The following is a 14852-nucleotide window of genomic DNA, read 5'->3' as shown; positions in this document are numbered from 1 at the left end:
AGGATCCCCTTCTCCGTCTGAGCGTACAGGTACGATCATCGGATTGGGGATCAGAGGACCTACGTTGAGTCCTGTCTGCGTTATGAAGGACTGTGTGACCTTAACAACTCACCCAATCTCACTGAGGCTCCATTTCCTTTCTGTAAAACATGTTACCAGTTGCCACAGAGTTGACTTCCACTCAAGTGACCCCACGTGTGTCAGAGCAGAACTGTGCTCCACAGGGTTTTCGATGGCTGGTTTTTCAACAGTAGATCACCAGATCTTTTTTCCAAGGTGCCTCTGGGTGGACTTGAACCTCCAACCTTTTTGTTAGCATCCGAATGCTCAACCATTTGCACCACCCGGAGACTCCTTTGTAAAATATAGAGAATAATTTTCCTCCCACATGGTGAGAGAGTTTTGTATGGTAGAAACGGTACCTCTGGAGCAGTAAGACCTGGTTTCTGTATCAGTCATTTCGAGCTAAGCTATGGTACTACAGCAAACCACCTCAACATTTTAGAGGCTTATAATAGCAAAGGTATATTTCTTATTCACACTACGTGTTCACGGCTGGTCATCTGGGGCTCTGCTCCTTTTCTTCTCTATTTTGGGACCCAGGCCAAAGGAGCCACCTCTAACTGGGAAATCGAGATCCCATGGCAGAGAGAAAAGGGAACATGGTCGAACCACATGATAGTCTTCGAATATCTGCTCGGAAATGACAGACAATTCACTGACTTAAAACGGTGCACATTTCAAATATGACATTGATGGGTGTATTGAAGCCTATTAATCCCAATAAGGGGCCCCACAGGGAAAGGCAATGCAGACTTTGAACAACAAATCAACCAACCTACCAAACTGTGTTTCTTTCAGTAAGTCAGTAACTTTTCCAAACCTCAGTTTTCTAAACTGAAGTAGCCTTCACTTGTGCTCACCTTGCAGGGCTGTTGGGGGAGTAGGTGGGACAGCACTTACTAAAGGGTCTGCATTGGTACCTCCTGTCACAGCAGGTTCTTAAAAATTATTTCTCTCTTGTTTTGATTGGATCATGATAGGCTAATAGGCCAATAAACTTGACAGTACTTTCTAAACCATGAAGTACTCTTCAAATATACGGTTTATTTTTACTCCGATTTCTGGATTCTTCCACTCTCTTTGAAGAGCACATTTTGTACTTGAATTCTGCATGGCAAGCTATGTCAAAAGAGCTCTAATCCCAAATCCCACCTCATAGCCTCAGGGTTGTAAAGGGTCATTAAATTCTGGAATACTTTGCAAATGTGGAGAGGGATGCTGTTGAGAATATTTGCAGCCATTCTGTGGGGTTGAAATGCTTCCTCTGAGAAATTTTCCAAATTTCCATAGCACGATTTTGTCCTTCATTGTCCTGCCAGAGCAGGTCCCACACACCACTCTTGTAGGCCTTAAAAAACTAAAAAAACAGTTCCTATCAAGTTGAATCCATCTCACGGAGACGACATATATGATTTTTCAGTAGATCACCTGGTCTTTCTTCCAAAGTGCCTCTGGGTGGATTCGAACCACTAACTTTTCAGTTAGTAGCTAATCTCATTAACTGTTTTCATCACCCAAGGACTCCCTTGTAGACCTGACTCACACTCTCTTTAGGCAACAGCAAGACTCCCAGCCAGATCATTTCACCGGGAATTGTGCCTCCTTCGTGTTGTTGTCTTCATAACACCTGATTTCTTTTCTTCTTTTATTTCTACCTTTCTGGGTTGACTTCATTGGCAGTGTGAGGCTTCTACTAGATTGCCTCATTTCTTTTAACTATGGGTAGGAGAGACTGAATAAATACCAAATATATCAAGGACTGTTGGAAGAATGAACAAACCAGTTTTAGAAGAAACACAACCGGAATGTTCCTTAGAAGTGTGGGTGGTGAGACTTCAGCTTGCTTACTTTGGACACGTCATCAGAAAAAATGATAAAGTAGAGGGTCAATGAAAAGGAGCAATACCTTCAATGAGATGGATTGACCATGAGATGGATTGACAGTGAGATAGATGACCTCAAACACCAAAGATCATGGAGATGGTGCAGGACCAGGCAATATTTTGTTCTGTTATACATAGAGTCTCCAGAAGTCAGAGCCAACTTGATTGCAACTTACTACATCAAGACCCTGATCCATAACAAATCTGGAAACAGCAGAACTAAAGAGTTTTCTCCTCTTCCCTCAAGTTGGAGGACAGTATTTTTTTAGGTCCCCTCTTTAAAATTATAGGTTTAGTTAGATAGTTTTTAAAACATTCATGTGCTAGTTGAGATAATTTTCTAAACTATTGCATCTGGAGGGAAGAGAAAAATGGAGATGGAACACGAAGGCACTATTTGTATAATTCATTGAGCTTGGTTGTCCTTTGATGTAACTGTCCTTAAATCCACCGTTGGGTAATTGAATCCTGCTGTAAGCCTGGGCTTTGCTTACCCTGAGACTTTTCTAAGCATTACCAAGACTTTTGTAAGCTCAACTGTGAAGTTTCAAGATTTTACAAGCACTTGCCCCATGTGGTAAATAAGATGTTGAAAGAGTTGGCATCATCCGAAGGTTTGTTGTTGTTGTAGCTGTTCCAGTAACTGCCACATCAGTGAGTGCAGCTTAATAATGTTTGCACGGACACTGAAATTTATCATGAACAGACAGCCTCTACATGCACGTTTATTAGATGGTAGCTCTTCACTCCATAGCAATCCAATGGCAGGGGAGCCCCTTTACGCTCTTCTAACACTTTGGTTATTTGTTTCTTAGGAAAATATTCTTTTCAGCTTGGAACTATCATTGCAAAGAAGAAAGCAGTGAAAGATATCAGGATTATCTAACTTGCTTGCCCAGGACATATTGCTCTTCCAAAATCGTTTTGTAGTTTTCTACAACTGAGGCAGGAGCTAAAAAAGCAACCATCACTAAGACAGTCTGGGAAAGATAAAAGCAGTAAAAGACTTCATTAATTGTCAACAACCTGACAATTCTGATTCTAGAGAAAGAACACCCTGACATAAAGTAGAGCTTCTGCTTCATGCCAAAGCCACAATTAGGACATGTGTGATCCGCTTAGAATAACTGGTGGAATTAAAGATGCTCTGAATTGTGCTTTTGAAAGAGCAGGGATTCTCACCAAAGAGGAAAAATTAGATCACTCTCAAAATGCAACCAGGATAAATAACTGATTTATATTCAGCCAAGATGTAAACGTTCTTACCGAGTCCATACAACATACAACAGATGCTACATAAGACTATGAAGCACAAGAATAGCTGGGTTCCGCAGTTTCTACAGGTGATGTTTATTATGCTAGTAGCTAACCCCTCCTGACTCAGAACACCCCAGGCCCTCCGAGTGTTCACTCTCCACATTCTGATCCCAGCAAGATCAATAACTGATGGCAAAATAGACACATTCTTTCCAACTTAAGGATTTCTTTGAACCAACCATGAGTTCTTCTTCCATTAAACACAATTAGCACATAGAAACCATGTACAGACATGGTAAAAGTGACTTAAAAATGTGCTTGTGTTTATGTTGTGGTTCCAAAAGGGGCTTTAAAACCTTTGATATGCTACCCAGAAAGCTAGGCGTCTGAATATTTGGCTGGGAAGGAAGGAGAAATCCAGCCGCATTTACTTGCACGCTGCCTGTTGATGGACAATAGCCCAGAAATACTTCTTCCCAGCTCGACTTGGCTCTACTTACAGGTGGATGTGCTATGTGTTCATTCTTGCTGCCAGGCTTGCTTATTAAAATACAGGGTCCTTCAAATTACTGAAGAGGCTTTACTTCTGCCCAGCACATAGTAGGTCCTCAAAGTGCTTGCTGATGATCAGTGCAAAGTATAGTATAGTGGCCATGAGCCTGGGCTCTGGCATGAGACTGCCTCAGTTTGAGCCCTGCACTGGCCATTTACCAAGTGTTATGGATTGAGCTGTGTCCCCCAAAAATATGTGCTGTAAATTCTAACCTCTATGCCTGTGATTATAATCCCGTTAGGGAATGGCTTGTCTTTATTATGTTAATGAGACAGGATTAGTGTAGGGTGTGTCTTAAATCAATCTCTTTTGAGATATAAAAGCAATTAAACAAGTGAGCAGAAGCAGAGGTGAGGAAAGGGAGATGCCAAGCCATGTGAAGATCACCCAAGAGCAGAAGCTCAGAAGAGACAAGGACTTTCCTCCAGAGCTGACAGAGAGAGAAAGCTTTCCCCTACAGCCAGTACCCTGAATTTGGACTTCTAGTCTTCTAACCTTCTAATTAGAAGAGAAAATAAATTTCTGATTGTTGAAGCCATCTACTTGTGGTATTTCTGTTATAGCAGCACTGAGTAACTAAGACCCCAGTGTGCCAGTCAGCGTTCTCCAAAAAAACAGAAGCAATAGGATAGATAGATAAATAGATAATATGTAGATAATATATCAAGATAACTCCATGTACATATACGTATACATATATATCTATATGTATATATAGATATGTATGTATGTACATAATATACATACACACATACATATACATATACACATACACATACATATACATATATATATATGGAGAGAGAGAAAGATTGACTGGTTTATTTTAAGGAACTGGCTCACATAGCTATGATGGCCAGTAGCCATCACTATGGATTGCACTTAGACATAAAAAGAAACAAAAATCTTCGCAACTGGACCAATAGCAACACCACGATAAATGGAGAAAAGATTGAAATTGTCAAGGATTTCATTTTACTTGGATCCATAATAAATGCACATGGAAGCAGCAGTCAAGAAATCAAATGACATACTGCATTGGGCAAATCTGCTGCAAAAGAGCTCTTTAAACTGTTAAAAAGCAAAGATGCCACTTTGAGGACTAAGGTGCACCTGACCCGTCATGATATTTTCGATCATAAGCTGGACAATGAATAAGGAAGACCAAAGAAAAATTGATGCCTTTGAATTATGTTGTTTCACCCCAACAAGGCTAGATTAATTCAAAAAACACAAAATAATAAATGTCGGAGAGGTTGTGGAGAGACTGGAACACTTATACACTGCTGGTGGGAATGTACAGCCACTTTGGAAATTGATTTGGTGCTTCTTTAAAAAACTAGAAATAGAACTACCATACGATGCAGTAATCCACTCCTTGGAATATATCCTAGAGAAATAAGAGCCTCACATGAATAGATATATGCACACCCATTGCTTACAATAGCAAAAAGATGGAAACAACCAAGGTGCCCATCAACGGATGAATGGATAAACAAATTATGGTGTATTCACACAATGGAATACTATGCAACAATGAAGAACAATGATAAATCCGTGAAACATCTCATAACATGGAGGAACCTGAAAGGCATTATGCTGAGTGAAACTAGTCAGTTGCAAAAGGACAAAAATGTTGTATGAGGCCATTATTATAAGAACTCAAGAAAAGGCTTAAACACAGAAGAATACATTCCTTGATGGTTACGAGGCTGGGGAGGGAGGGAGAAAGAGGGGTATTCACTAATTAGTAGACAAGAATTATTTTAGGTAAAGGGAAGAAAACACCCAATACAGGGGAGGTCAGAGCAAAGCTGAACTAAACCAAATGCTAAGAAGTTTCCTTAATACAACCAAACACTTCGAGGGATAGAATAGCAGGGGCAGGGGTCTGGGGACCATGGTTTCAGGGGACATCTAGGTCATCTGGCATAACAAAGTGTATTAAGAAAACATTCTGCATCCCACTTTGGTGAGTGGCATCTGGGGTCTTAAAAGCTAGCAAGCAGCCATCTAAGATGCAGCAATTGGCCTCAACGCACCAGGAGCAAAGGAGAATGAAGTACACCAAAGGCACAAGGAAAATATAAGCCCAAGAGACAGAAAGAGCCACATAAACCAGAGGCTCCATCAGCCTGAGACCAGAAGAACTAGATGGTGCCTGGCTACCACAAATGACTGCCCTGACAGGGAACACAACAGAGAGTCCCTGATGGAGCAGGAGAAAAGTGGAATGCAGACCTCAAATTCTAGTAAAAAGACCAGACTTAATGGTCTGATTGAGCCTGGAGGGACTCCAGAGGTCGTGGTTCCCAGACCCTCTGTTAGCCCAATACTAAAACCAGCCCCAAAGCCAACTCTTTAGACAAATATTAGACTGGACTATAAGACATAAAATGGTACTGGTGAGGAGTGTGCTTCTTAGCTCAAGTAGGCACATGAGACTATGTGGCCAGCTCCTGTCTGGAGGCAAGATGAGAAGGCAGAGGGGGACAGGAGCTGGTTGGATGGACATGAGAAATACAGTGTGGAGAGAAGGAGTGTGCTGTCACATTGTAGGGAGAGCAACTAGGGTCACATAACAACCTGTGTGTAAGTTTTTATATGAGGAACTGACTTGAATTATAAACTTTCACTTAAAGCACAATAAAAAAAAAAAAAAGAAAGAAAGAATGAATTATGGCATTGGCAAAGAATATTGAATATACCATGGACTGCCAAAAGAACAAACAAATCTGTCTAGGAAGAAGTACAGCCAGAATGCTCATTAGAAGCAAGGATTGCAAGACTTCATCTTGTGTACTTTGGACATGTTATCAGGAGGGACTAATCCCTGGGGAAGGACATCATGCTTGGTAAAGTAGAGGGTCAGTGAAAAAGAGGAAGACGCTCAATGAGATGATTGACACAGTGGGTACAACAATGGGCTCAAACGTAGTGATGTTTGTGAAGATGGCACAGGACAGGTCAGTGTTTTGTTCTGTTGTACAGAGGGTTGCTATGAGTTGGAACTTACTTCATGTTTGTAGGGTAGACTGGCAGGCTGGAAACTCAGGCAAGATTTCTATGTTAGTCTTGACTCAAAATTCCTTCTTCTCTGGGAAACCTCAGTTTTTGCTCTTAACTCCTTCAGTTGTTTGGAGGCTCACCCACATTATCCAGGGTAATCTCCTTTACTAAAAGTCAACTGATTATAATACTAATCACATCTAAAAAATGCTTTGACAGCAACATCCAGACTAGTGTTTGACCGAACAGCTGGGCACCATAGCCTAGCCAAGTTGACAGATAAAATTAACCATCACATCAAGGATGTCACTTTAGGCAAGGTACCCACCATTGCTGTGCCTCGGTTTCCTTATCTGTAACAGAAGGTAATAACCTCATAGGGTCCTTGAGAGGAATGATGAAATAATTCAGGAGAGACACTAGGAAGTGTGTCTAACAGAATGTGAAGTTATTCTCATGATTTCTGTGTATAACTCTTGCAGTTAGATCCTTCTGGGCTGTGTTTCAGCATCCTAAAAAGGAAAGAACCTACAGAGAAATTGTATTATTATGAACCTAAAAAAAAAAATAAAGAATGTCAGGGATTTTTGACAACAATATGACAAGCTTGGACCAGCTAGTCTGCCTCTAATTTAGCAGATGGTCAGCTGTAACACTTGCCAAGTGGGTGACGGGGTAATAACGGTGGATTTAATAGGAGGAGGGAGGTGGGCAGAGGAGGGGACAGGCGCTGGAGTCATTGCAAAGTGTTCCACATCTATCTAGGTCTGCACTAAGAAGTGGTAACCCATCATTTGTAACCAAGGACAAGAATAAAGAAGGAGAATTCAGAGCCTTTGACGAGCTTGCCTTGCTTCACTTCTGTCTGAAAATTCCACTGAGTTCTGAGACTGGAGGTGACCTGGAGAGAGTTAGCCCAATGCCAAGTTGATTTAAAGAGCAAGGAGCTGGCACACAATACAGGGGCTGGGGCCAGGCCACGTGGCGGGGTTGGGCTCCAATCCAGCTCTCTCAACTTCTAATTAAGTGCTCCTTGACTTCTGTTTCCTGCTCCAGCCCTGATGCCCTTGCTTCCATAAGTCAATCTCCAGGAGCCACCAATAAATAAATAAATAAATAAAAACAAATCTGTTACCACAAGTTGATTCTGACTCGTGGCAACCCCAACTGTTACAGAGTAGAACTGTCTTATAGGCTTTTCTTGGCTGTGCTCTTTACGGAAGCAGATTGCCAGGTCTTTCCTCCAGGGGTTGCTAGGTGGTTCAAACCATCAAATTTAAGGTTAGTACCATTTGCGCCACCCAGGATGTCAGGAGCTACAGGTCTTGAGAAAACAGTCAAGTCAGAACAATGCAGGCTGTATTCAACAGACACAGACTGACCTGATGGGGTGGCATGTGGCCCTCTCTTCAGGGCATACAATCAGGGCAGTTTTACATTTAGAAGGGCCCCGCACTTGGTTTACCACTCTGCTCCCGCCTTCTTAGAATTCTTAATATTTTTTTTCTCCTTCAAATCAGTTTAGGAGTTTGATCAAAACCCACTTTTGTAATGCATAAGAACATAAAATAGACAATGCTACATCTATTGTGCACAAAATCTATCCATTTTAGCCATGCTGTATTCAAATAATAATCTCATATATTAGCATTGCTTTCCCTGAAATAAATATTTTTCAGATCTTTGGGGTACATCTGGTATGTAGATCACAATTTTTTATCCAACTTTTAGGGCCATGAAGGCTTTAGGCCCCAAAGGAAAGCTGAGTTTCATGGTGCTTTCAGTGCCTTTGTTTTTCAACAGTACCTGGATAAGCTACAAGGGGGAAATTTTAAATTCTTAATAATTTTTGACAAAAAGTCTTGTATTTTTATTTTGCACTGGATCCCACAAATTGTGTCATTGGTCTTACCCTCTTCAAACCTAACTCCAGTCCCAGAGTACTCAGCTGCATGATCTTCCTGAGATTAAGGGCTTCCTGCTCCTGGATCTTCTCCCTTTGATCTTGGCCTCGTTCCTGGACTTTGGGTGTTATTTAAACTTTGATGTAAAATCTCTGCATCTCCTCTAGTTTCACCGTGTTGTTTACTTTGGAACAGAAACAGGTAAAGGAACACCATTTGGAGTAAGCCAGTCCAGGCAAGGTCTTCAGAAAAAGGTGATTCCGAGTTCTCTAGAATCATATGGGGACAACAGGCCAAGTTCATGAGTTGTTCGGTAATTGGCTTCCTTTTTTTTTTTTTTTCTGAAGGTGGGGAGGCTGCACATTCTCTGCAATGATCACCAAGGGATTTGATAATGTTGGTCAGTGGTGAAGCCTGAGAGTGCTGGAGTCAGGCTGTGTAGGCCTGCACCCTAGCTCAGGCACTTTGTGTCAGAGACCTCAGGCAAGCTATCTGACCACGCTGTAAAATGGGGATTAAAAACGTATTGTTACATGGAATACGTCTGGCACCTGTTAGCTATTATTTCCTACGAAATTGTTGTTTCTCCCCAAAACAGCTCTCCTCCTGACTTCCTTATTTCTCTTTTTGGTCCCATAAGCCATCCCATCACTCTGGTTCAAAGTTGACCAGTTTGTGGTTTCTCCCTCTCTCTTGCCCCCCATATTCAAGCAATAGTTGAGTCAGGTGAAATTTATCTTCAATTCCCAACAGTCCTACAGACTGTGAGGAGCTGAATCCTGCCAACAATCACATGAACTTGGCAGCAGATCCTTCCCAGTTGAGCCTTCTGATGAGACCCCCAACCCTGGCTAACACTCTAATTATAGTCTGTCATGGATTGAATTGTGTCCCCCAAAAATATTTGTATCAATTTGGCTAGGTCATGACTCCCAGTATTTTGTGATTGTTCACTATTTTGTCATCTGATGTGATTTTCCTGTGTGTTGTAAATCCTATCTCTATGATGTTGATGAGTTGGGATTAGTGGCAGTCAAGTTAATGAGGCAGGACTCAATCTACAAGATTGTATTGTGTCTTTAGCCAATCTCTTTTGAGATATAAAATGGAGAAGTGAGCAGGGAAACAGGGGGACCTCGTACCACCAAGAAAGCAGTGCTGGGAGCAGAGCGTGTCCTTTGGACTCAGGGTTCCTGCACGGAGAAGCTCCCAGACCAAGGGAAGATTGATGACAAGGACCTTCCTCCAGAGCCAACAGAGAGAGGATGGCTTCCCTTGGAGCTGGTGCCCTAAATTTGGACTTCTTTCCTACTAGACTGTGGGAAAATAAACTTCTGTTTATTAAAGACATCCACTTGTGGTATTTCTGTTACAGCAGCACTAGATAACTAAGACACAGCCTTTTGAGAGATCCTGAAGAAGAGGAACCAGCTAAACCATACCTAGATTTCTGATAGACAGAAACTATGAGATAATAAATGTGTTGTTTTAAACTGTTAAGTCTTTGGTAATTTGTTATGTAGCTATAGATAACTAATACAACATCATCATAGAAGTTAGTGTTTATTGAGTACTTGATTATGTTTTATTATTTTTAAAAAAACCTCTCTTCCATTTCTTTGACTATACTTCTTCTTTCACATTCTTAAAAGAAAATAATTGTATTGGCTCTTTTTTTTTTTTTTTCTTTTTTTAACGGTTTAAATTCTCCAGAATGTTGCCTATTTTAAACTAAAACTCAGAAGCTTGATTTTGGCAATATTGTGTCTGAAATACTGGCGACATGCCCAGGTGGAGACAAAGTGGAACTGAACATGGTCGTCTGAGGATGAGTCATTGATAGAATGAGTCTTCAGGTTGGTCTTGATAACGATAGACAGAATCATTGATGAACTAACTCAAGAGAGAGAAGAAAAGAGAATTAAGCACTGAGTCTTGGGAACCACATTTGGGCCATGAGAAGAAGGACAAAAGGAAGCAAAGCAAACAGATACCAAACCTTTAGAGAGGTCAGAATACCAGATTACCAAGTATGATTCTGTTCTAATCTAGCACAATGTTCTCAACCTTTGCCTTTCAAGGGTTACCTCCTCTGGTATATTTGGGTACAGAGGGCTTATCTTACTTCAACTTTGTGGCCAGTCCACACAGCAGCCCCAAACATGAAATTCTGTTTTATCTTAGAGGAAGTAATTGACATAGAGTGAGTTTCACATTTTTATGGCTTTACCCCTGAGTGGCGTTAACAGTTACACACTCATCTACTAACTGAAAGGTTGGTGGTTGAACCCACCCAGGGACACTTCAGAAGAAAGGCCTGGCTATCCATTTCTGAAAGTTCACAGCCTTGAAAACCAAACAAAAAATAGTTTTACTCTGCAAAATACGGGGTCACCATGAGTCAGAATCAACTCGGTGACAATTGGTTTGGTTTGGGTTTTACCCTGAGGGTAGCCACAGTCATGGTGGTGGTGCTGAGCAGCTCAAATTCTGAAAAGGGCCTCCATCTTTCTGGCCAAAGGAACTACGGTAAGGAGCCCAGGGAAACCAGAGAGTCAGGAAGAGGGAAACCCAGAAAAAAAAAAAGAACGAGAAAAAGGGAACCCAAAATTCTGTGCATAAACTCTGCTCAAGTTCCTGACAGACTCCTGAACTCTGCATTCATGGGGTAAACTGAAAGCAGTCTGAACTGAGATCTGAGTCCCTGCCTGCTGTAGGCATGGCAAGGTTTTCTATTTAAAACTAGTTAATTAATTGCTGCTAAAGTACAAACATCAACAATTTTTAAAGGAATATAACAGAACTCAGAGCCAACACAACATAAAATTCACAATGTTTGGGATAAAAATCCAAAATTATTACCAATCTTCAAGGAGAATGACAGTTCCCAACATTGAGATGAACAGGTGGTGGAATTATTAGGTAAGTAAAGCATCAATTATAACTGCATTTGGTGAAGCAAAGGAAACTATGCTTATAATGAGTGAAAAGATTCTTTTAAAATGCAAGTAGAGAAAAATATAAAAATAACCAAGACGATATTTTAGAACTAAAAAGTACAATACATGAATAAAAGGTTCACTGAATGGACATAACAGAGAAAAATATCAGTGAACTACTTAAACTGAATAGAAAGAAAAATGATTAGAACAAGTGAACAGAGTCTCAGAAACTCTTGGGACAATTACAAAAGTTCCCAGAGGAGAAGAAAAGGAAAATAGGGCATAAGAAATAAATATTTGAAATAAGAGTGGTCATAAACTTCCTAAATTTGGTTAGAGACATACATTTGCAGACTTAAGAAGATCAATAAACCCCAAACACGACACATTCAAAGAAAAGCACATCATAGTCACAGTGGTAAGAACCAAAAATAAAAGAAAATCTTTAAAGTGGCAAGAGAAAAACAACACATTACTACAGGAGAACAATGATTCAAATGACTGTGAATTTTTGTCACAATTCATGGAGGTTAGAAGATATCTTCAAAATGCTGAAAGAAAAAAAAAAAGTCCTGTCAACCTAGAATTCTATATCCAGGGAAAATGTCCTTTAAGAATGAAGTAAGACTGACAGAGATTGGAGAAACCCCAAGAGTATGGCCCCCAGATACCCTTTTAGCTCAGTAATGATATCACTCCTGAGGTGCATCCTTCAGCCAAAGATTAGACAAGTCCATAAAACAAAATGAGACTAAAGGGATACATCAGCCCAGGGACAAGGACTAGAAGGCTGGAGGAGACAGGAAAGCTGGTAGTAGAGAACCCAAGGTCAAGAAGCTGGAGAGCTGACATGTTGTGGAGGTGTTAACCAATGTCGTCAAACAATATGTGTGTTAACGGTTTAATGAGAAGCTAGTTTGGTCTGTAAACCTCCATCTAAAGTACAATGAAAAAAAAAAAAAGGAATGAAGGCAAGATAAAGACATTTTCAAATAAAGAAAAAGGAAGATAATTCATCAGCAGACCTGCACTACAAGAAATGCTAAGGGAACTCTTCTGGCAAAAGGGAAATAATAGCAGAAAAAAACTAAGGTCTTTAGTAATGAAGATCAGAAAATGTTATATCTTACTAAATATAAAATACTATTTTTCTTAACTCTTTAAAATACATGTGACTCTTTAATGAAAAATTGTAACACTGTGCTGTGAGGCTTATAATGTATTTTGATGTAATACATAAGACAACTATAATATAATGGGGAGTGGGGGATAAGTGGGTCTATACGGTGGCAAGATTTCTACATTTTATGTGAAGCGGTATAATGTAACCTTAAATAAAAACCAAAACCAAACCCAGTGCTGTTGAACTGATTTTGAGAATGTATATTATTTTTTTATATTATAGTACCTAGAATAACCACTAAAAAACTGAATCGAAGAGGAATACTTTTTTCCTCCTGTTTTCCTCTTTGTTTTTTTTTTTTTATTCTACTTCAGATGAAGGTTTTCACAACGAGTTTCTCTTCAGTTAGTACACACATTGTTTTATGACATTGGTCAACAACCCCATGACATGTCAACACTCTCCCTTCTTAAGCCTGGGTTCCCTATTACCACCTTCCCTGTTTCCTCCTAAAGAGGAATACTTTTAAAAGATGAATTTTAAAATTTTAATTTAATTTAAGATTAAAATTAAATTTTATAAATATTTAAATAATTTTAAAAAGGCATGAAAAAAGAACCAGAGGGACAAAAATATAAGGTACAAACAAAACAAAAAATAAAATGGTAGATTTAAATGCAAAAATATCAATAATCATATTAAATGTTAATGGACTAAACATTCCAACTAAAAGGCAGAGAGCATCAGAATGGATAAAAAGCAAGACCCCTTCCATGTTATTTACAAGAGATGGACTTTGAATATGAAGACACAGATTAGTTGAAAGTAAATGGATGGAAAGGTTATACCATTCAAACATAAGACGATTGGAATGACTATACAAATACCAGACAAAATAGACTTCAAGACAAAAAGTATTAGCAACAATAAATAATAATATAACAATAAATAAAATAATTACAAAAGTTTAAATATATCAGGAAGACAACTGCCAGAAATTGATATGTACTTAATAAAAGAGCATCGAAATACATGAAACAAAAAGTGACAGAAATAGAGGCATGTCTAATTTCACAATCACAGTATGAGATTTGAACATTCTACTTTCAGTAAATAATAAAACAAGTAAACAAAAATTCATGAAGATATAGAGGATCTAAACAAGGTTATCAACCATCTTGACTAGTACACCCAACAAAGGAGCCCTGGTTCAGTCAGCTTCCATAAAGATTACAGCCTTGGAAACCCTACGGGGCAGTTCTAGCCTATCCTATAGGACCGCTGTTAGACAGAATTGACTCAACAGCAACAAGTTTGGTTTTGGGTTTTTACACCCAACAACTGCAAAGTATACATGCTTTTTAATGCATATAACATATTCATCAGGGTGGACCTATGCTAGACCATTGGAAATGTCTCAATAGACTTAAAATGATTGAAATCCTACAGCATATAGTTTAAGTCATATAACACTAAACATAAAAGTCAAGAAAACACAAATGTTTGCAAATTAAAAGATAAAACAGAAGAGACCAAGAGAAAACAAATTAATAAATTGTAGACTCAAATAAAATGTGAGTTAAAGGAAAAATCACAAAAGAAATTAGAAAATATTTCAAAATTAGTTCTAATAAAATATCAAAATCTGCAGAAAGCAGCTAAAGCAGTGCTCAGAGGGCAATTTGTAATATTAAATACATACAATGGAAGAGAAACCAAAAAAACCAAATCTATTGCCATCAGAGAAGGATCTAAAATCCCTCTAAAATCTAAAAGCTCAGATTCTATCTCCAGAAATTAAAATAATAAAAATAGCAAAATAACCTCAAAGTAAGTAGAAGGAAGGATATCATAAAGACAAAGTAGAAATCAAGGAAATAGAAGACACATGTGAAATAGAGAAAATCAACAAGACCAAGAGCTAATTCTCTGAAAAGATCAACAAAATTTATCAAGAAAAAAAGAGAGAACACAAATCAAAATAGCAGGAATGGAAGGGGTCTTTTCATGACAAATTAAATAAGGATAAGAGAATATTAGGAATAACTTCAAAGACAAAGCCAATATAAAAAAAAAGGCTACAGACCAATGTTCCTGATAAACATAGACACACAAAAG

Source organism: Elephas maximus, chromosome 17 (genome assembly GCF_024166365.1).
Source record: "Elephas maximus indicus isolate mEleMax1 chromosome 17, mEleMax1 primary haplotype, whole genome shotgun sequence".
Classification (NCBI taxonomy): domain Eukaryota; kingdom Metazoa; phylum Chordata; class Mammalia; order Proboscidea; family Elephantidae; genus Elephas; species Elephas maximus.
Note: the sequence above shows the minus strand (reverse complement) of the source record.